Below are 24,736 nucleotides of genomic sequence, written 5' to 3' on the forward strand. Positions count from 1 at the left end.
TCTGCAGTCCTCTGAAGATTAGAATAGACTTGTGAAAGCCTCCTGGTCTCTTGCAAGTGAATTAGTGGTGGGATGCTACCGGTTCAGACCAGTTCGTGCGAGCTAGTAGCAGAAATATGAACCATTCACTAAACCGGTATTGATGGCCAGCTTGCCACGCCCCCGAAATTGTTCCCTGGATGCCGCTATGAACCCTCTGCACATGCGCAAAGGCTTCTGTGCATGCACAGAGGTTCAGTACCCAGATGTGACGCACTTCCAAACTGGTAGGGAAAGTAAGAGTTCTCCTGAGTTTCATCAAATAAATAGATAAGTAAGTAAGTAAGTAAGTAAGTAAGTAAGTAAGTAAGTAAGTAAGTAAGTAAGTAAGTAAGTAAGTAAGTAAGTGAAACCTACCCCTGAGGTGAATATATGTAAGACCTTAAACCAATCTCGAAACTTGGCAACTTTAAGACTTGATGACTTCATCTCCCAGAATTCACCAGCCATATTATTCTCCATGCTGACTGGGGAATTCTGGGAGTTGAAATCCACCAGTTTTAAAGCTGCCAAGTTTGGAGACCCCTGCTTCATGTTTTGTGACTGAGTAGAGTTTAGGATTAGTGTTAAATCAGAGGCTGGAGGCCGAGGAAGAGGGTAACAGCTCTTTATTTAGCAATCAGGAACATTAAAAGTGACCAGCTCGCAGGCAGGTAGTGACTTAAAGGAAAATCGGCCAAAGCCGCCCCTTTTGTACTTTGTTACCAGCGCTGGGGATTGGTGACAATGTTTCAGGCTTCGCGCCGAGGCTTCCTATTGGTTGCGCCCGGAGGTTCCTTATTGGTCGCGCCTCGGCTTCCCATTGGTTGCGCTTGCGGGCCTCTCATTGGTCGCGCCTGCTCCAATCAGCGATCACATTTATTTCAACAACTTGCAAACATAACAATTAGTCCAATCGAAATGAAAAACATAACTGCTATTGTAGTACTTAAAAGCAGGAAAAGAAGTTCAATGACCAAGGGATACTTTATTCTGCTAAGGAAACATGTTTTCCCCTCTTTTTACCAAATTCTTCATACATTCTCACAGTACAAAAAGGGCGTATAGAAGGGGTGGGTTCCAAGTTAACTAGCTGTCGGTTCGTTTCCTCCAGCGCCACACTGCCAAATAATAATAATAATTAAAAATAATTAAAAATAAGCAAAAAACAAGATGGTGACCACATGCACAGTGCTGGAAACAGAGAGGATCCGCAACATGCTCAGAAGATTTTTTTTTAAAATGGCAGCGCCCATGGATTGGCACTGACTGAACCAGTTCTGTGATATCATCGTGACATCACCAGCAAGTCACTGACAGTTCAAATGAATCAGTCCAAACCGGGGGGAACCCAGGAAACCAGCTTGCCCGAACTGCTAGTAACCTGCTATTGACATAATTTTGGTGTAACGGATCTGCTTCTGTCTATGCCGGTCCGTGCTCACCGCCATCTTTTTTTTTTCTGAAGATTTGGCCAATTTTCCTGTGTTTTGATGGCTTCTCCTCATTCTGTAGTTTGAAAACAGACCTCCCTCCCACCCCTGGATTAATACTTGACTATTTCTTTGCCCAAATCACAACTGATCAGCTCTTCAGCTGTGTTTTGGGCTGAATCCACCATCTGAGCATGTGCAGAAGTGAAATCGCATGAGGGAATGCGGGCGAAATGTCGCGATGTGAACCAGTGGCGAAGGTAATTAGAACCCATCCCTGAACCCACCTCTGGCTTGTAGATGAATAAAACTTTCTCTCTTGGGGGGGGGATCCCCACCATTTACAGGTATGGTCTTGTTCTATGGTGCTAGATTTTCAGTTGTTTTTATATTACCACTTTTGTTTACACATCCTATAGAAAGTGTCCCTGTATTGCAGGTAATCCATTTTGTCTTGTCGTGCAATAATAATATGGAGGTTTAAAAAAAAATCAAAGGAAACTTCTATCACCACTTGGAAGAGGAAGGCAATCTTATTGTGACCCACAATGTCATTGTAGCTGCTTTTCCTGTCTGGTAGGATCTGAAAATCCATTTTGGTGTAATGATAATGGCACCAGACTAGAAATCAGAAGACTCTGAGTTTTAGCCCTGCCTTAGACACGAAGCAAAGAGGGTGAATTTTGGAATTTTCACGCCCTCAGCCCTAGGAAGGGGCCAGTGGCAAACAACCTCTGAAAAACCTTGCCAAGAAAACAGCAGGGACTTGTCCAGGCACCTACCAGGAATAAGAAAGAGTCACAAAGGATTAATAATAAAAAAAGGATCTTCTGTGTATCTTCAGCTTGTCCTGTCATGATTGATTTATAGGAACTCTGAAGATTAAAAAATGCCCTGTCAGCAAGGAAATGATGTAAAATTTGATCTGAAAAGTCCTATAAAGACAAACTCTCATGCCGCTTAATATAAGTTGTGTTCTGAGCTTTTGTGTCTTTTGAGGTTTTCATGGCTGCGACATTTTATTTTAGATGATATGATGTCGCTTTTAGCAGAACAAATATAATTATTTTAATCTAAAAATATGAAAAAATCACTCTCTGAATACTCTAGTGTGTGTGGAAGGGGGACAGGGAAATGTTACAGAATGTCCCAGAAAAGAATTGACTCCAGATGTTCTTTCTTATATTTATCTTATGTGGGCAAGGATTTTATTTCTTTATCAAGCTAGGATGGAACAACATTTATCTATGAAAAATGCTTGCAATGAGCAAGTTTGACAGCTGATTGGCTGTTGAATAAACTTAGACAATGATTACACCGGGGAACAATTTTTAACACAATTTCTGTTGAGTTTGATTTTTGAGCTTTTTAATAGTTAATTAGGCATGCTGGTTTCTAAACTGAAGTTAGTTTTCTTCTACCACATCAAGTTTTTTCTTTACACCTTATATATAACATATAGTTAATTAGGCAACATGAGCATCAAATTGCATTTTTTCTCTTGCTAACTTCCTGGAAAATCTTGGTGCAGTCAGTAATGAGCAGGGTAAGTGATTCCACCAAGATTTAAAGGTCATGGTGGCACAGTATCAAAGTAGATGGGATGTACACAAGAGGCTGACTATTGGTGCATCAAGTGAGAATGTCCAGAGATAAAACACTCCAGAAAAGGCTATAAGCGAAAAATTTTACCTTAATGTGTGTACACTTAATATGTGTAATTACCATTCGATAAAAACCCAACTATTTGTATGAACACAATTTAACTTGCAATAACTATTATGGCGTTTGTGTGAATAAAATTATTCTTTATAAACGGTATATTTGGTAAGCTGTTACTTTCCTTTCCTTCATATGCACAATTTCCATGAGTTTTTAGGGTATCCTGTAGCTTAAAAAGTTGACGTGATAGACACAAACTAGAGGCCAAAAGTTAGTTGAAAACAAGTCATAGATTTAAGACAATGAAATTGCTGTTCCCCAGTGATCAGGATAGGCTAGATGATTAACAACAAACAATCCTCATACATAGCGTTTGGATTAAGGACATATTTGAGGTAGTTCTCTCCCTTAGTCTTTTTTGTTTTGTTTTTTTAAGAAGGGAATCTTTCAGCACCTGCAAAGCTCACTAGGAGTATAACTGCTGTATCTATACTTCTTAACTTTTCTTAACAATTTTCAGGAACAATACAGAAGGGATTTATGATTGTTTCCTTCAGAGTTTGATTCTGAATTATTTCTCATAAATGGCTTGGGTTCCTACTTGATTATCGAACTCTATTAGTCCTCAACCATTTTTGGAATGTCTTTAATTTCACTCTTTCCTTTCTGTCAAGAGCCACTTTATAAAGAATATGTGTTCCCGTCAATATTACTACCAGGGCAACTAAAACTACTGAATTCCACTATGTCTTAGGAGAATCCATCTAATGAGAAATTTTCCACCCAAAATTGTAAAAGGTAGGGAAAAGTGAAGGGGGACTTGTTTTGAGAACAGATGGGCTTTGCACAGACCTGAAGTGATAATACTAGGAACTTATGACTAACTTTTCTTAATGCCTATATTATAACACTTGCTGAGCTTGTATACTGTATTTGCAAATAAAGAGATTATTGGTATTGAAGCTGATTTTATTGCTTTTGTCTTTACGCTTTGAATTCATTTAAACCTTGACCCATCAAAATTCTGATCGAAACTGCACAATGAAAAGACTTTGTAAATTTACAACTGTTTTTGTGAAGACAAAATTTGTATGTAATTAAATTAATTAACAAAGAGTGTGCTGAAGGCGGTTTAAAAACATCAACAATAATAGAAAAGATATTGATAACCAAAAAGTACAATAGTGAATGCTGATGATTTCTATTCACCAGAAAATAACTTGATATTTGATAAGATTGAAACTTTCCTCCCCCCAAGAGGATATTGGTGAGATTTTCTTTTTATGTTATTTGTAATTTTGTAACTGTTCATGATGTTTTTTGTTTTGTTTTGTTTGTTTCGGTGTACAGTGGTCCCCCGATTGTTGCGAGGGTTCCGTTCCAGGACCCCTCGCAATGATCGGTTTTTCGCAAAGTAGCGCTGCGGAAGTAAAAACACCATCTGCGCATGCGCAGATGGTGTTTTTACTTCCGCCGCAGCAGCGAGGAGCCGAAGATTGGGGTTTCCCCACCGCCCACGCAAACTCCTCGCTGCTGCCGCGCCCGCTGCTTGTCTTGTCCGCCCGCCGCTTGTCCGCCGCCTGCCCGCCCGCGCGCCCGCCGCTCGCCCGCCCTTCTCCCGCCCACGCCGTTCGCTCGCGCCGCTTCCCAGCTGAGTCCAGAAGCCAGAAGGCAAAGGCGAACTTCCGCGTTTGGCTTCGGGACTCAGCTGGGAAGCGGCGCTGGGGTTTCCCCACCGCCCACGCAAACTCCTCGCTGCCGCTCGCCCGCCCTTCGCCCGCCCACGCCGTTCGCTCGCGCCGCTTCCCAGCTGAGTCCTGAAGCGAACTTCCGCGTTTGGCTTCAGGACTCAGCTGGGAAGCGGCGCTGGGGTTTCCCTGCCGCCCACGCAAACTCCTTGCTGATGCCCGCCGCTCGCCCTCCCGCCAGCAAGAGGGGGAAGACCCAGGGAAGCCGCCCAGCAGCTGATCTGCCCGGCGCCATCTACGCATGCGTGGCCATAGAAAAAAAGGGCGCGCATGCGCAGATGGTGTTTTTACTTCCGGGTTGAAAAATCGCCATATAGCCGTTTCGCAATGATCGGGATCGCAATACCCGGGGGATCACTGTATATGTTCTTCTTTGTGTGTTTTGCAAATATTGTAAATATACCAATGTATATACTTTTTTGACTATACTTTTTAAAATAATTTAATAAAAATTAAAGAAAAAAGAAAAAAAGAAAAGACTTTGTAAATTTTCAGTGTTTTGTTCCTCAAAGGAAACTGGTCTCGAAAGGCAGTCCTGAATTGTACACTGCTCAGGAAGAGGAAAACAATATTCTTTGGAAAATAAATGCTTATAAAAATAGTTGCTGTGGTGTTAAATCTGATTCCAGTCTGAACTAAGACGACCTGCAATCTTCCTTATTTACTTTGTATGCTCGAAGGAGATCTTTAGAAACCAATTCTTAAGTCCAACACTGGTGGAAAACCTTCGGTCACAGAAGCAAAGAATCTCACAACACTTTAGAGATCCAGAGCTGTTATTTGTTATTCACAATGCTGTCTTGAATAGCCCCAGTTTTAATCTCTGTTCTCTTGAGGCTGGTCTGGTCTTGTTCCCAGGCCATGAATTACGCCAACTCATCCTGCTTTTTTTGGTTCTACAAAACATCTGCAGGCAGCAAAACACAAGATAGAAAAGAGCAGTCAGCACAAGACTTTATCTCTTTCAGCTAACACAAGGCTGGACTGGAATAAGGGCTGATTGCTGAGGAACTGTAATGCTTTCTACATGGGGCTACCTTTGAAAAGTGTTCGGAAACTTCAGATCGTGCAGAATGCAGCTGCAAGAGCAATCATGGGCTTTCCCAAAAATGCCCATATAACACAAACACTCCGCAGTCTGCATTGGTTGCCAATCAGTTTCCGGTCACAATTCAAAGTGTTGGTTATGACCTATAAAGCCCTTCATGGCACCAGACCAGATTATCTCAGGGACCGCCCTCTGCTGCACGAATCCCAGCGACCAGTTAGGTCCCACAGAGTGGGCCTTCTCCGGGTCCCGTCAACTAAACAATGTCGTTTGGTGGGGCCCAGAGGAAGAGCCTTCTCTGTGGCAGCCCTGGCCCTCTGGAACCAACTCCCCCCTGAGATTAGAATTGCCCCCACCCTCGTCGCCTTTTGTAAGCTCCTTAAAACCCACCTCTGCCGTCAGGCACAGGGGAACTGAGATACTCTTTCCCCCTAGGCCTTTACAATTTATGCATGGTATGTTTGCTTGTATGTATGATTAGTTTTACAATAAGGGTTTTTTTAGTTGTTTTAGTATTGGATTTACATGCTGTTTTTTATTGTTGTTGTTAGCCGCCCCGAGTCTATGGAGAGGGGCAGCATACAAATCCAATAAATAAATAGATAGGTAGATAGATAGATAGATAGATAGATAGATAGATAGATAGATAGATAAACAGGTCCTCTGAGGCTGTTGTGGAACAAACTTTCTTACTACAACAAATCTGCCAGTCTCTGCAATGGCAAAAGATCTTTTTGTAACCTCTTTTTCTCCAAAGTTTTTCCGTGTCATGCTAGCATAATCTTAAGGCAGAGTTGCAGACTCTCTCACCCGCACTCTTCTTTGGAAGGAGCCAGAGTATTTTGCAATTGTGATTAGCTCTTTTTCCATTAGAAAAAAATGCATTTGTACAGCCATTAGGATTGGCACAGTATGTAATAGGGGAACCCTGTACTGTCAGTCTAAGCATGTACTTCCTCATTTTTGAAATTTAACAATGAAATTCATTTTCCACCAGATCTTGCCTTATTCCCAATTTGCATTAATTCTTAGGTTTGCCAAAGGGTAGTGAATTTCCAGCTCTACAAGGAAATCCTTAAATTTAAACACAATCCAAAACAGTATTCCCATATAAAGTCTGCTTACAGGCCAGTACAATGTCCTAGGCAGTTTATTTAATTTCTTTTTTTAAGGATGTCCCTCCTCTCTGCAAATTCTCCTCCACTTAGACCTGCATTGCACAAACAACAGGGTGTGTTTAAACACACGCAGAACAAAGCTGGGGATGAGGATGTAATAAGCATAGCACCAGAACAACAGGAAGTGTTGCAATTTGGGACGAAATAGGATAAATGAGCTGCTCACTGCAATGCAAAGGAAAGGTGAGGCTGCTGTAGCCGCTGGTGTTGCAATTCAGGGGTGAGGTTTCTTGGTGAAGTATTGCAGGCTTGTGGGGGGAGGGGGAGAAAAAGAACTGTACATTTGTTCTTGGCAAAGAGCAAGAGCTGAGTTGCCTGTATCCGTATCTGAATGCATACAAACCACCAAAGGTAGACTTTGGGAGTGAAGAGTGAAATTAAGGTGGCCCAATGGCCAAATTTTTCCCTCTTAGAATTATAAGATGCAGAACTATAAGATACAGAACTAGAGGACTTTCCAGCTGATCTGGTTCCTCTTGGCAATGCACATGCACAGGGCTGACTTATCATAGGCCAGGCATGTACATCATGATGTCATAAGGGGAAAGGAGAGGCAAGTTGTTTGTTACATTACATCGGCTTGTTTACTGTTTCCCAGACAGGTCATCTAAGCTTCCTCTTCAGTGGTAGGAAAATATTTTTGCATAGTCTTTCCCAAATAAAATAAACGCCCATCAGGTGTTTTAGATTATAACCAGCACAAGTGGCCATTTTGGGGAGGGGATGGCAACTATACCACAGAACTATACAGCTGAGGATACCACGTGTGTAGACATGTTTGATGTAGTCCCATGGGATTTATCTAGGTTGACGAGCCATGACTTCTGGTCTGTGGTTACTTCCTGCTTTAAGAGCGCTTTGAGGCGGAGGATTCATGGTACTTCCTGTTCAGAAAATCCTGGAAACATATTCCCTCATTTTCTTTTGGTTCTGTGTATATGCATGAGAAAGAAAGAAAAGAAAGAAAGAGAGAAAGAAAGAAAGAGAGAGAGTGTGTATGTGTGTGAGAGAGAGAGAGAGAGAGAGAGGAAGGAGGGAAGGAAAGAAAGAAAGAAAGAAGGAAGGAAGGAAGGAAGGAAGGAAAGGAAGAAAGAAAAAAGAAAATAAGGAAGAAAGAAAAAAGAAAGAGAGAGAGAGAGAGAGAGAGAGAAGAAACCTCGGTAAAACAAAGGATTACAACTGGATGTATCAGCCCCAGGCAAAAAAATCTATGAATTAAGGCAAGGTTATTACCCAATAAAAATATTGTCCTGAAGTACATAAAGACGGAAGAAAAACACTACCCTGTTTTTGATTTGATCACCAAACCTATAATTAAAGCTGGTGACTTGACTGTACCTTTGCTATCTTACTAAAAAGCATTACATGTAAATCCTTGATTGTCTAAAGTCTTGATGGGTGGTGCAGATCTATATCTATAGGTTTATCCTGTGAAACTAGTTTCAAATATATTTCCTTTCCTTTTTCTCACCTCATACCGCATATAGAGTGCTGGTGAGACCACATTTGGAATACTGTGTTCAGTTCTGGAGACCTCACCTACAAAAAGATATTGACAAAACTGAACGGGTCCAAAGACGGGCTACAAGAATGGTGGAAGGTCTTAAGCATATCAGGAAAGAATTAATGAACTCAATCTGTATAGTCTGGAGGACAGAAGGAAAAGGGGGGACATGATCGAAACATTTAAATATGTTAAAGGGTTAAATAAGGTTCAGGAGACAAGTGTTTTCAATAGGAAAGTGAACACAAGAACAAGGGGGCACAATCTGAAGTTATTTTGGGGAAAGATCAAAAGCAACATGAGAAAATATTATTTTACTGAAAGAGTAGTAGATCCTTGGAACAAACTTCCAGCAGATGTGGTTGGTAAATCCACAGCAACTGAATTTAAACATGCCTGGAATAAACATAGATCCATCCTAAGATAAAATACAAAAAATAGTATAAGGGCAGACTAGATGGACCATGAGGTCTTTTTCTGCCGTCAGTCTTCTATGTTTCTATGTTTCTATACCATATATCTCTTTAGTTCATTATATCCCATTTCAGTGATGGCTAACCTTTTTTCCCTCGGGTGCCAAAAGTACTTGAACATGCGCTATGTTGCATGTGTGTCTGCCCATACCCTTAATACAATGCTCCTCCCATGTGCCCCACTCCTGCAGATGTGGACGCAACTCTCCGTGCATGCCCACCTTTTTGCTTCACATCCCAAACATCGCTTTGGAGGGTGGGGGGAAGTTTCATATCCCCAAACGGTGCTGGGAGGGAGAGAAAACCTCCCATCCCCAAATGGTGCTGAGAGGTGGGGGAAAAACCTCCTATGCCCAAACAGTGCTTTGGAGGGAGAGAAAGTGTCCCATCCAGTAATGGGCAGCCAAAATTTGTGGGTGCGGCTTATTTTGTAGGTGTGGCTTGATGGTCATGTGACTGGATGGGAGTGGCTTGCCGACCATGTGACCAGGTGGGAGTGGCTGGAATGATCATCATCGTTCAAGTGAACTGTTAAGGCCTTGACTTACAACCTCACCAGTGTCGCTCTCTGAGGTGACAATTTGCTTCGCGTTTCCCATGTTCTCCTTCCTGGGTGGCCCCTGCCTGAGGCTGGGTGGCTAGGTGATCGGGTACCAATCAGCTGTTGCGAAAAGATGGGGGAGGAAATGGCCCCCCTGAAACTCCTGCCGGTGCTGGTCTCCCTGCTGCTTTCCAAGGAGGAGGAGGAGGATGGGAGGGTGGGATGGTCAGCTGGAGCTGGGCACACAGCTTCATTTATGTTGTGAGCCGCCCCGAGTCCTTGGAGAGGGAAGGCATACAAATCCAATAAATAAATAAATACATTTCCACTGGTGGAACTGCATTCCACCCCATCCTGCCTGCTGAGTGGGTTGTTCCTGGTTCGGATTGGTTCTTAGAACTGGTAGCACCTGCAGTGGGAGGCTCCGCCCACCTGCCCAGGACATTTCTGCACATGTGCAGAAGCATAACGCATGTGTGCACATGCACATGAACTGGTAGTAAAGGGTTTTAGAACTGACTACTGCCCATACTGCCTTTCGTAAGCTCCTTAAAACCCACCTCTGCTGTCAGGCATGGGGAAACTGAGATATTCTTTCCCCCTAGGCTTCTACAATTTATGCATGGTATGTTTATATGTAAGTTTGGTTTTATAATAAGGGTTTTTAGTTGTTTTAGTATTGGATTGTTACATGCTATTTTGTATCACTGTTGTTAGCTGCCACGGAGAGGGGGCGGCATACAAATCCAACAAACAAACAAATAAATAAACGAACAAACAAACAAATAAATATTATGCTTAATTTTGTGAATCTTAAACAAAGGAAGGATCGTTTCCAAAATGGGAATACCTTCGGGACCGCCTTCTGCTGCACGAATCCCAGTGGCCGATTAGGTCCCACAGAGTTGGCCTTCTCTGGATCATGTTGACTAAACCAGTGTTTCCCAACCTTTTTGAGCCGCGGCACATTATTAATATTTTCAAAATTCTGGGGAACACTGAAGGGGGGCGGGGGGCAGGGCTAAAGAAAAGTTTGGACAAAAAAAAAATCTCTTCCTCCATTTCACTCTATTTCTCCCTCCCTCTTTCTCTCTCTTCCTTCCCTTCTTTCTCTCTCTCCATCCCTCTTTCTTTCTTCCTCTTTTTTGCTCTTTCTCTCTCCCTCCTTCTCTCCCTCCATGTCTTTCCCTCTCCCTCCTTCCCCCTCTCTTTCTCTCTCTTGCTTTCTTTCCCTCTCTTTCTCTTTCTTTCTTTCTTTCTCTCTCATTCTCTCTCCCCTCCTTTTTCTCTCTCTCTCTTTCTCTCTCGTTCACCATGCCGGCAACAGAGAGAAAAAGAAAGAGAGAGAGAGAGCTGGAGAGAGAATGGAGGGCGCCGTTGTCTTCGCCTCCGCCCGCCGGCTCTGCAGCTAAGAGGCAACAGCAGCCATCAGCCTCCTCGCCCTCCCAGACGTTCCCAGCGCCCGGCCACGCGCCGCCTCCCGTTAGCCCGGCTGACCTTTCCCTGCTGCCGTTTTCTCTTCATGGCGCAAAGCCACACAGTCCCGGACTCCCGGATCGCTCGCTTTTCCGGCCAGCAAGCGTGGCGCGGCGCTTTCCTGGGCAGATGGCTTTGCTGACCGGAGAAGCGAGCGATCTGGGAGTCCGGGACTGTGTGGCTTTGCGCCATGAAGAGAAAACGGCAGCAGGGAAAGGTCGGCTGGGCTAACGGGAGGCGGCGCGTGGCCGGGCGCTGGGGACATCTGGGAGTGCGAGGGGAGCCGGCGGGTGGAGGTGAAGACAACGGCGCCTTCCATTCTCTCTCCGGCAGCGAAGGAGAGGGGGCGGATCACGCCCCAAGACAGGAGGCGGCGGCGGAGGAGGAGGAGAGTGGGCGGATCGGGCGGGCAATGGGGCAGGGCAGAGAAGCCAGGGGCGCATTTGGCCAGAGGCACCGTGGGGAGGCAGGGGCAGCCGCGGCTCCCTTTACTCCTACTGCCGGACCTCCCCGCCCCTGCCTCCTTTTTCCCGCCTTCCTTCTTTGGGGCTTAGCCGGAAACAGCTGCATCGGGCTGCGAGTGGAAGCTCCAGGTCGGAGGCACTGGCGGTCCGGCACTGGCAGTGCCCCGCCCACCTGGAGCTTCCTGCGGCACACCTGACCGTGTCTCGCGGCACACTACTGTGCCGCGGCACACTACTGTGCCGCGGCACACCGGTTGGGAAACGCTGGACTAAACAATGTCGGTTGGCGGGGCCCAGGGGAAGAGCCTTCTCTGTGGCGGCCCCGGCCCTCTGAAATCAACTCTCTCCAGAGATTCGAATAGCCCCCACCCTCCTCGCCTTCCATAAAATGTTGAAGACTCACCTCTGTCGTCAGGCGTGTGGATAATCACCCCCCTCTTGTTATGTTTTTGACCCCTACTGTATGATGGATTGGGTTGAATGTGTATAATTGTGTAGTTGGGGATTTTATTATAATATTGGCTATGCTATAAATGTTTTATATTGGTTTTAATTTTTATTATTGGATTTGTAATGCATTGTATTATTATCATGTTGTGAGCCGCCCCGAGTCTTTGGAGAGGGGCAGCATACAAATCTAATTAATAATAATAATAATAATAATAATAATAATAATAATAATAATAATAATTTGTATTTATTTGTATTTGTATTTATTAGATTTGTATGCCGCCCCTCTCCGCAGACTCGGGGTGGCTAACAACAATAAAAAAGACAATGTGAACAAATCTAATATTAAAAATAATCTAAAAAACCCCAATTTATAGACCAATCATACATACAAGCATACCATGTATAAATTCTATAAGCCTAGGGGGAAGGGAAAATTTCAATTCCCCCATGCCTGATGACAGAGGTGGGTTTTAAAGAGCTTGCGAAAGGCAAGGAGGGTGGGGGCAACTCTGATATCTGGGGGGAGCTGGTTCCAGAGGGTCGCGGCCGCCGCAGAGAAGGCTCTTCTCCTGGGTCCTGCCAAATGACATTTAGTTGACGGGACCCAGAGAAGGTCACTGTGATTCGTGCGGCAGAATAATAATAATAATAATAATAATAATAATAATAATAATAATAATAATAATAATAATAATAATACTTAACAATGTGTCTCCTTCTAACTTGAATGGTTGGGAGATGGGAGTAGCCCTCCTTTCACATATGTGTTCCTGAGGGGAGGGGATGCCACTGTACAGTGATCCCTCGATTTTCACGGGGGTTGCGTTCCCAGACTGCCCGCGGAAGTTGAATATCCGCGAAGTAGAGATGCGGAAGTAAAAACACAATTTTTGGCTATGGACAGCCAAAACCTACCCCCACGCACCCTTTTCCAAGGCTGCGCAAGGAGCCGGGCTTCAAGTTGGGGGCGGGGAGCGACAAAAGTGCGGAGGCTGGCAAAGATTGTTTTGAATGTCGGCCGCCCCTGACCCCCCAGCGCCTCCATCCCCCTCACCACTACCCCCTGCCCGCCCAATCCGCCCCTCTCACCAGCTTTCTTGGGGCACGGATCCTCCTGCAGCAGCACTGGCGGCTACAGCTTCTCATCCTCTTCATTCGGCCACTAGCTGCTCTGAGTGCTTTGAGAATGCCCACCCCGCCCCTCTCACAGTCCCTTAGCTGAGAGCGCTTTCATCCCAGCTGTCAGCGAGGGGGCTGCAGGAGAGGCGGGGCAGGCATTCTCAAAGAGAGAGAGCAACAGACAGAGCGAGATAGAAAGGAGAGAGGGAGAGAGAGAGAGGGAGAAAGAGAGAGAGAGAGCAAGAGGGGGGAGAGTGGAAGAGAGAGAGAGAGAGAGAGAAATGATAGAAAAAAGGGGAGAAAAAAGAGAAATGAGAAAATGATTGAAGCAGAGAATGACAGGAAAGAGAGAGAAAGAGAGAGAGAAGTGACTCTTGGTGATGACGCATGACGTCATCGGGTGGGAAAAACCATGGTATAGAAAAAAACCCGCAAAGTATTTTTTAATTAATATTTTTTTTAAAACCATGGTATAGCCGTTTCGCGAAGTTTGAACCCGCGAAAATCGAGGGATCACTGTACATGCTTAGGGAACCATCCATAAATATGTGCAGAACATTGTAGACATGCTCAAATGTATTTAGGTCCTGTGATGAAGTAAAATAAATATTCATTTTAGATATTTGTATATCAGCTTTCAAGACCCAATGGCTGAAATTAAAGAGCTTTTCATCTGAATTACATACCAGATTTGAAAAGACAACAAAGACAGCATTAATCGTATCATGCCATAATTTTTTGTATCAATTTACAGTAAGTACATCTTCCTGCTTCTGAGGTTTCCAGCAGTAATTTCCTTGCACTAGATGAATTGTGTATTGCTTATTTTCTAAGCCTACATTGGCCACCTGTTTGTGGTGAGCGGGTATCGTGACTCATCTACCAGAAGCAGAAGCTAAATTTTGCATCCCACCACAAGATTCTTCAATGTGGGTTGGTTGATGGCTTGCAAAATATCAATTTCTTCACAAGGCAAATGGATTAAACAATGTCTGGGACAGGACCAGGAACTAAAGGCTGGCCAATCTGGATGTACAATCACAGTTCAAGGGAATGTCTAGAGATGCAGCTCAAAGTTTCTTTCTTATGAGCTTTATCATCTCACTTCATCTATTTACTTTGCTTCCCAAAGATGAAATGTAGATCTTCCCCCTGACCAATGAATGTTTTTTAGTATGATTGTCAAATGAATGGTTAATGGAAATTTTTTAAAGTAGAATTTAATGTGTTATTAATTGAATTGTTTATTATTGTTTCTTGCATATGCTGTGAGCCACCCCGAGTCCTCAGAGAGGGGAGGCATACAAATCCAATTAAATAAATAAATAAATAAAATACCTGCAGAAGTGAACTGTAGGTATAAAAATGGGAATAATAATAATAATAATAATAATAATAATAATAATAATAATAATAATTTAGATTTGTATGCTGCCCCTCTCCGCAGACTCGGGGCAGCTCACAACAATAATAATAACAATGTGATAATGTAACAAATCTAATATTTAAAAGAAAGCATCTAAAACCCCATCATTTTAAAAAAAAACATACAACACAAGCATACCATACATAAAACTATATAAGCCTGGGGGAGATGTCTCAATTCCCTCATGCCTGGCGATATAGGTGGGTCTTAAGCAATTTACAAAAGAGAAGGAGGGGGCAGTTCTGATCTCTGGGGTGAGTTGATTCCAGAGGGCCAGGCCCGCCACAGAGAAGGCTCTTCCCTTGGGTCCTGCCAGATGATATTGTTTAGTTGACGGGACCGGGAGAAAGCCAACTCTGTGGGACTTTATCGGCCGCTGGGATTCGTGCGGCAGAAGACAGTCCCAGAGGTATTCTAGTCTGATGGCATGTAGGACTTTATAAGTCATTACCAACAATTTGAATTGTGACCGGAAACTGATCGGCAGCCAGTGCAAGCCACAAAGGAGATCCATTGCTCTGAAGATGAAATTGAGGAGGTGGGTTCCTACCAATTTGGACCGATTCTATAGAATTGTTAGTAACTGTTGTGGTTAGCTCTGGCCCAGCTCCTGCCCCAAGGACTGTGGATGTGGGGGAGACATCCACATGCTGCAGGCCTGTTTTGCTCCTGGTGGAATCTTTATGATGAAGGCTCCTCTGACCACGAAGACATGAGTGACAGGGAGGAGGAGAGTGTGGCAGACAGCTCAGAAGGAGATCAATTATCTAGCTCCTCCTTGGATTCGGAACAAGAGTTAATGATACAGCCACGCATGCGGAGAGCGATGCATAGGCAGCAACAACTGAGAGATTATTATCAAAGAAAATGAAGCCACCTGTGGTTGGGTGGGGCTGTAGTAATTAGTGAGGCTGCTATAAATGCTATAAAGCCTGTGGATTTGGCCATTGTGGAGGATTATGTTTCGTGCCTGCCTTGCTGACTTCGACCTTTGTGTGCTGATTTTTCCCCACTTTGAAACTAAACCAGGGCAAAGTGTGTTTCACTTTGTGAAAGAAGAAGGACTGTGAATTGCCCCACAGCTGCAAGCTAAGTATCACAGAACTGATAAGGGACTTGTACAAATTACCAGTTTGTTTGGAGATGAGTGCTCTTTGCTATACAAAAAGAGTGCTCCGTTTATTTGCATTTTCGGTATAAAGAACATTGTTTTGAATTGTCAAACGTGTGTGTGTCTGAAATTGTATCTGTACATTTTCAGGAGGATTCTACCAGAGAGCTCGACAAAACAGTAACTTGGCGGCTTGCATCTCTGGAACTGGCAGCAACCTGGGCCTGCCACGCCCCTGAGCCGATTCTCTCGGTGACACCATAAGCCATTGTTTTTTACTTCTGCGCATGTGCAGAATCTTTTTAAAGCACTGCACAAGTGCATGCATGTGTGCAACATGAAGCCACCTGCATGCCACATCCCTGAGCGAACTGGCAGTAACAGAACCCAGAAACCACCCCTGGGAAGGAGGAAGAGCCAGATATGAATTTAAATTTGAAGTAGTCATCAATGTCAATATTCTAATCAGAAACAAGTAAGCGACATGTTCTTTGATTGTATTGTTTATTTCTGTATGAGAACAAATAACCTTAGTGGAGGGAGGCAGGGAGGATTTTTCAGTGGAGTGTTGACATGCTCAGTGGGTTCGAAAGCTTCATTTCAAAAATAAAATGAAAAAATGTGATGTGAAGGAGAAAGGGAGGAAGAGAAGGTGGATGAAAAAGTGAAAGAGGGTAAGACTGAGGAAATTGAGTGGAAGAGTGAACCAAACCCCATACAGCAATATTTATGCCAAATGCTACCTATGTATGTGCCATTAACCCAAGAAAAAGTGTTCACGTTGCCCAGGAAGAGAAAGTGGCAAGTTTTGGAATGAATCAATCCATTCATTCTCCAAGGGCCTGGAAACAAACAAAATTAAACAGATATAAAAGATTCATAAGCTAAAGGAATTCAATATCTGTTTTATATTTTGTTATATAAATCACCTTTGCTTGGCCAATTTGTATCTTTCTTCAAGCAATATACATAGAGAAAAAAACTCATACAATAAAATTTTCCTTGGAATGACAAGATATGCCATTTAACTTGAGAATTAAAATCAGATTAATCTAATGTTTGATGGCAATCTCTCATGTACTTCATTAATTGCCCAGCTGTTCTAAAATGCACGGAAACACATACCTTGCCTCCATACTTCATGTTCCTGTTTAGCAAGGATATAATTCAGGGTGTGTGTCCCCAATAGAATGCCACACCTAGGGCGTAGTTAGGAAGACAGTGTATAATTATTAACTATGCCGACTGACCCAAGCATTGCATAATGAGTTCAGGCCTCCCTTCAGAAGTGCGTTTTTCTTGTACACTTGGAAATGCAAGGACAATATAAAGCCTGTTTTAAAGTATACATCCAATACATTGTCTCATTGAAATAGGTCCCCTTATGCCCTTACGGCTGGTATGTCTTTATTGTAATAGTCACATACCTGCCATATGATAGACATTGTGGAAGTTGATTCTATGTCCATTGATTTCATGACTGTTATCATCCAGAGACTGTTGTCCTTCCCTTACTTCACAGGAGCTGCCATACAGTTCAGAATCTTTGCTTTGGACAGGGATGAACAATGGTTAGAGTGCCTAATAAAAGGTTCAAGTCAGAATTGAAAAGCAGTCTTTTACTGCATGTACTTGCATTATTATGTATAGCAATGATGGCGAACCTATGGCACGCGTGCCACAGTGGGTGCACAGAGATATATCTGAGGGCACATGAGGCGTTGCCCTATGTCAGCTTCAGCGCGCATGTGCACCCTGGCCAGCTGATTTTCAACCTTATTTTGGGCTGTTTTTGCTCTCCCTAGGGTTCAGGAAAGTCTCTTGAAGCCTGGGGACGGCAAAAAAATGGCCCAATTGGAAGTTTGGAAATGAACTTCCGGTTGTTCCATTGGGCTGTTTTTTTGCCATTTCCAGACTTCAGGAAGCTTTCCTGAATGCAGGGGATGGCAAAAAGCGGCCTAACAAGTCTACTGGAAGTCCGGAGGCTTCAGTGAGGCCTGTGTGCATGCATGGTAGGCAATGGGGGAGGGTTGGGTGCATGAATGTGTGTGTGGGAGGGAAGAGCATTGCATTATGGGTGTGGGCACACACTTACACACTATCACCTCACCTGAGCCAAAAAAGATTCGCCATCACTGGTATATAGACAGCCAGAAAAAATTACAATAACAAACGGTATTGTAGAAACACAGTACTCTTCCATTCTCCTTGTCCATAAATCAAAGGTAGGTTGGTTGGTTGGTGAGTGGGTGGGTGGATAGATGAAAGGGTGGGTGGGTAGATTATCCCTAAATAATTTCAGATGTGGGTGTCCACAACTGGAGGATGTTGAAAAAAAACAAACAAGAAACAGATATTTTTACCGTATGGGAAAACTTTTACAAGTGGCTAGAAATGAGAAGAGATAATACAAACAAGTTAAATAAACAGGGAAAAATTGTTAAAATGTGATCAACAAATTTAATGAAAATAGTAAATAATATAGGCCTAGGATAAAGAAGTGTAGATATATGTGTGTACATACATACATACATACATACATACACATACATACATACATGTTCTGCCGGCGTGTCTCAACCACCCGTAATTACAGGGTAATTAGTCCAGGAAGAAACACACCACACGATAAAAGGAAAACCCAAAAGTTTTTATAAACAGAAAAACAGAAACAACTCCCTTTTTAAATGTCAAAGGGATTTTCTGGTACACACAAGGTTAAATGCAGTCCAATTGCTCACCCAATAACTGGGAAATTGAGTCCAATTCTAAAGTCCAGAGAGTCCACACACACAATCCTGAAGAGCAAAAACCACGATCTTGACGAAATAATGAATCAGATAAACTGCCATGAAGCTAAAACACCAGGCTGCATTTTTATCTGTAGCACTAATTAAAGCAGCCCCACCCAACCACAGGTGGCCTCATTTTCTCTTGTAATTATCCTTCAGTTGTTGTCTCCTATGCATCACTCTACACATGCGTAAATGTGTCATTAATTCTTGTTCAGAATCCAGGGATGATACAGATGACTGATCTCCTCCTGGGCTGTCTGCCCAACTCCCCTCTTCCCTGTCACTCATGCTTCCTTGGTCAGAGACTTTGTCGACAGATTCTACTGTGAGCAAAACAGGCCTGCGGCATGTGGATGTCTCCCCCACATCCACCTCCACATTCCTTGGGGCAGGAGCTGGGCCAGAGGTAACCACAACACATACATACATACATACATACATACATACATACATACATACATACATACATACATACATACAAGTGTGTGTGAAGCTAGGAGAATTAATATTCTGAAGTGTAAATATATCTGGAAATGAAATACTGTAGTTGCAAAAGTGGTTGGTATTTACTTTATTTATATTTCATGTATTTTTGTATATCTTGTGTATATGTGGTTTGTTTATAACTAAAAAAACTCAATAAAGATTAGAAAAAGGAAAAGGTTAAAAAAAGAGAATGAAACATGCTTAATGATGTCCAATATCTTTAAGAAGAGATTGGACATCATTAAGGTGTTTCATATTTAAGAAGAGATTGGACATTAATATTCTGCTTGAATATCAAATTGTCCCTTCCAACTCTGTTATTCTGATGTTGAAGAGTAAGTGTTGCCTTTTATGTACTTGTGTGCAACACCACAACTTGCAGTTGGTTCAGATTTTATTTCTTAATCCATGTTTAATAATTTGCCCACCCCCCTTGCTCTCCCAATCTCCAAATCAGACAGGCCCTAGATGGGCCAGTAACCTAAGACAAGTCTCTGAGGATTGGCCACCACAAGAAAAAAAAATCTTCACACTAACAACTGCACAATAGGAGATATCATTGCACTGATATATTTTTATCCTTTACAAATTTTCTCCAACTACTTTTCTTACTGGATACTTACTAGTATCATTCATTGTATCCTGATTTTCAGAGTGACTGATAGGTTTACAATCCGGTACCAGGGTTATAACTTTTCTATTTGCTCTGGCACTGGAAGAGATATGTCAACACAAGCTGCTGGATAATTTTAGTCTTTTACTGTCTTTTAATCTGCAGTTCTTATAAAGGATATTATTCATCTCACTGGATTCCACCAAATGAAGGGTTGTTTAGAAATATCGTACACAGAACGTAGGTTTTCATGAATACAATTTATAGATGACATGACTTCCATGTTATTCAGCATGAGATAATCAAATTGTGCTAATTTTATTAACCATAATGTTGGATCAAAGTAGAGATTGGTTGTGATTCATCGTTCTATTTCCTTGCCACAGCTGTATCTTGTACAATCCATGATTTTTTCCCCAAATATGAAACAAGTATTAAGCAAGAAATGCAAATTTGAGTCTCAGATGTGTTTTTAAGAGGCAACTGGACTTTCTTATTTTTCCTTGAAGATGTTTCGCTTCTCATCCAAGATACTTCTTCAGTCCAAACTGAAGTTTCTTGGATAAGAAGTGAAATATCTTCAAGGAGAGTGGGGAGGGAGGCCTAGCTGCCTTTTGAAAAAGCATCTTTTGGACAACCATGACCTGGATGACTGAGAATCTCAACAGACATGCAGAAATGAGGTACTCAATACATCATCAGCCTCAAAGGTTTGAAGACACAGAGTACATCAAAGCCATATACAGATCAGTTTCTGGTAATGTGTCTCTCCGAGTCTTCGGAGAGGGGCGGCATACAAATCTAATAAATTGAATTGAATTGAATGTTGAATAGTATATATTTTTTAGAAATTAAGTAACTTATTGGCCTGACAGTTTAACGCTTTTCAAAGCAATGGAAACTGCAGTTTAATGTTTCCAAATGTAAAATAATGCACTTAGGGAAAAGGAATCCTCAATCTGAGTATTGCATTGGCAGTTCTGTGTTAGCAAAAACTTCAGAAGAGAAGGATTTAGGGGTAGTGATTTCTGACAGTCTCAAAATGGGTGAGCAGTGTGGTCGGGCAGTAGGAAAAGCTAGTAGGATGCTTGGCTGCATATCTAGAGGTATAACAAGCAGGAAGAGGGAGATTGTGATCCCCTTATATAGAGCGCTGGTGAGACCACATTGGGAATACTGTGTTCAGTTCTGGAGACTTCACCTACAAAAAGATATTGACAAAATTGAACGGGTCCAAAGACGGGCTACAAGAATGGTGGAAGGTCTTAAGCATAAAACGTATCAGGAAAGACTTAATGAACTCAATCTGGATAGTCTGGAGGACAGAAGGAAAAGGGGGACATGATCGAAACATTTAAATATGTTAAAGGGTTAAATAAGGTTCAGGAGGGAAGTGTTTTTAATAGGAAAGTGAACACAAGAACAAGGGGACACAATCTGAAGTTAGTTGGGGGAAAGATCAAAAGCAACGTGAGAAAATATTATTTCACTAGTAGTAGATCCTTGGAACAAACTTCCAGCAAATGTGGTTGGTAAATCCACAGTAACTGAATTTAAACATGCCTGGGATAAACATATATCCATTGTAAGATAAAATACAGGAAATAGTATAAGGGCAGACTAGATGGACAATGAGGTCTTTTTCTGCTGTCAGACTTCTATGTTTCTATGATTACTTGTAGGAGTTACACAAGGCTCAAAATTGCAAATGGGCTGCTTTTTAATAATGAAAATAGGAGTGATGACAGAATATTCATTATTTATTTGTAGGTATTTATACTCTATGACAATCATTAAGTGTTCTACCTCATGACTCTTGACAAATGTACAGTATCTTTTCTTTTATGTATACTGAGAGCATATGCACCAAGACAAATTCTATTGTATTCTATTCCATTCCATTCCATTCCCTGCCATTCTATTCTATTCTATTCTATTTTCTCAAAATTAAATCATCATAAGGACCTAAGGTTAGAGTAATATATTATTGCGATGTCTCTTCCAACTAGCATGGAAAAATGAAATTCATACATATATTTTGTATCATCTCATATCACAATCTCATATAAATCTCTTTATTTTTTATCTCTTTATCTCATATAAATCTCGTATAAATCTCGTATAAATCTCGTATAAATCTCGTATAAATGTCTTTATCTCATATAAATCTCGTATAAATCTCGTATAAATATTGATTGCTTCCTCATTGCTTATTTGACCCTGTGACAATCATTGTGATTGTCACCCTGTGACAATCATTGTGTTGTACCTCATGATTCTTGACAAACATATATTTTCTTTTACGTACACTGAGAATATATGCACCAAAGACATATGCACTGAGAACATATGCACCAAATTTCGTGTGTGTCCAATCACACTTGGCCAATAAAGAATTCTATTCTATTCTGTTCTATTCTTATTTTACTGCTTCCACTTGGCTCCGTCTCTTACTAGCAGAAAGAATGCTGTTCCCTGGCACTCTACTAATAACTGGAGGGAATTCCAACACTAGAATAAGGACTTTGCTCACCACTGTGATGAGGGGATTCATCCATAATGTGGCTGGTCTATCAGAAAGCATTTTATAAATAGCCACTCATTTCTGGAGCATTTTTCCTGTTGGCCTGACACTCCGATGCCATGACTAACGTTGAATGACCCATCTGCCAATTAATCCACTTTTGCACAGGGAACGGGAGGAAACACTCTCTCATCTTTTGCTCATAATGCATTGAGCGGATCTTATAAGAGGGCCGAGTACGTATGTGCAAAGTAATTCAGTCATCTCACAGGGATGAGTTAACGACTTCTGCATATGGCTCAACTGGCTGTCTTTCTGCCCCTGAGGAGTGTTGAGGTTCTTGAGTGATGATGGCTAGTATGGAGATGCTTTGGGAGTAATTAATATGTCAAAGTAAAATAGTAATTGTTTCTGCATCGATTGCTCGATATTTCTAGGGACACTTACGATAGCTATCAGTAGCATATGGCTGCCTTGGATACTAGCTGACAGTCATCCTGAGAAGTCCTATGCTTGTCAAAACCTAAAGAACCCTCTTTTTATTTCTCAATTTATCATGTTGGCAGGGCAAAACATTCATCTATAGGCATGGTCAAAGGAATTGCAAGGGCTGTGGGATAATGAGAAGAACGGATATATATTCTTCCCTGTTCAACTTTTAAGCCGCACTGTCTTGTCTCTTCCATGAACTCTGATCTGAGTGCAAGTGAACCTATTCACCCTCCTTAGAGCAGACTGCCAATGACGTAAACAGAAGGCATTAGTCACCCCTTTGCATCATTAGCTTTCCAGAAGTATGAGCAAGAAGGGTATCAGGACTCCACCAAGAAAGGGAAGTATCCAGAGGCATGGTTAGAGGTGTAGATCTCTTTATTAATGCTGTTTCTGCTTCAGATATTGCAATCTGGTGCTGTCTGCATGTTCATACACAAGGAAGTTGTTTAACTCTCCTTAAACAATTGGTCTGTGCCCGGGGCAAGGAGTTGCTCCTGAGTTCTCAAGAAGGGAAGAAGAGGACTGATGCACAAAAGGTTCCCAGCTAAGGGTCAGTGTCCCATTTCGCAAGTTATGAATATTTTAGAGAAGCCTGTGATAAATAAGAGGCAAGTCTCCTCTCTCTCTTCCCTTCCCCCCCTACACACATTGACACAGACACAAAACATAAATATGTGTAGGCTTATTACTAACCTCTCTGTCACTCAGAGCAAAGAACCAGATAAGATGTGGTATGAAAAATCTGTGGGAAAATATGAAGCAGTTTTGGTGGGGAGAGAATTGGGGAACTTCTGATCCGCAAACTGCAACTTCCTGCAGCCACCTTCAGTAAAACAACCAAGAAGATACTCTTGGGAAAACACACACTACAGCATCATATCTTATCTGACCTTGGAAACAGGCCTTAGATAGTGTCTCTGCTTAGTGTGCATTGCTAAAGGTTGGCCTTGTCAAGCACTGATTATTTACTTCACAGATTGTAGTGACAGATTGTACTCCATGTATTGATCTCAGCCCTAATGAGATACTAGAGAGATACTAGGGATACGTGTGTGAAGGGGAATGGGATAACTTCATAGTTGCTCTTCAGCAAATCTCACTGATCCATATCAGTGGTAGAAATTCAATCATGTCCTTTTTGAGATTCAAGATATTCCCTTTTATGATGTTCCTCAGATAATAGTTGCTTAAGGTTGAGTAGAATTCTACATAGAATTGTAAGAGTTGGAAAGGAGCATTGAACCATTAGGTGCAATATTCTGCTCAGTGAAATAGAATAGAAATAGAAATAATGGAAATAGAAATAGAAATAGAATTCTTTACTGGCAAATGTGATTGGACACACAAGGAATTTGGTGCATGTGCTCTCAGTGTACATGTCAAGAATCATAAAGTAAAACACTTAATGATTGTCATAAGGTACAAATAAGCAATCAGGAAACAATCAATATTAATATAAATTGTAAGGATACAAGCAACATCTTACAACTTACAGTCATATAGTCATAAGTGGGAGGAGATGGGTGATAGGAAGGATGAGAAGACTAATAGTAATAGTAATGCAGCCTTTGTAAACAGTTTGATAGTGACGAGGGAATTATTTGTTTAGCCGAGTGATAGTGTTTGGGAAAACTGTTCTTGTATCTAATTGTCTTGGTGTGTTGTTTTGAAGGTAGCGTTGTTTTGAAGGTAGGAGTTGAAACAATTTATGTCCAGGATGCGAGGGGTCAGTAAATATTTTCATGGCCCTCTTTTGACTCATTCAATATACAGGTCCTCAATGGAAAGAAGGTTGGCAGACAGTTATAGACTCAATAATTGATGACAGACTCAATAATTCCTCTGTAGAACTGTATCAGCAGCTCCTTGAGCAGTTTGAGCTTCCTGAGTCGCCTGCAGAAAGAACGTTCTTTGTTGTGCTTTTTTGATGATGTTTTTGATGTTAGTTGACCATTTTAGGTCTTGAGATAGAAATTTGAATGTATCTACTGTTGATACTGTGTTGTCTAGTATTGTAAGAGGTAAAAATAACCTAAACATACCCGATAGAGTTTCTGTCTCCTAAATGAACATTTGTCTATGTTAAATTTAAATGGACTGTTAAGTTTCATTGTCTTGTTTCTTTACTGTGTTAGGGTAGGTGAAAATTAGATCCTGTTTTTTTAGAAA

This window comes from Erythrolamprus reginae, chromosome 1 (genome assembly GCF_031021105.1).
Source record: "Erythrolamprus reginae isolate rEryReg1 chromosome 1, rEryReg1.hap1, whole genome shotgun sequence".
NCBI lineage: Eukaryota > Metazoa > Chordata > Lepidosauria > Squamata > Dipsadidae > Erythrolamprus > Erythrolamprus reginae.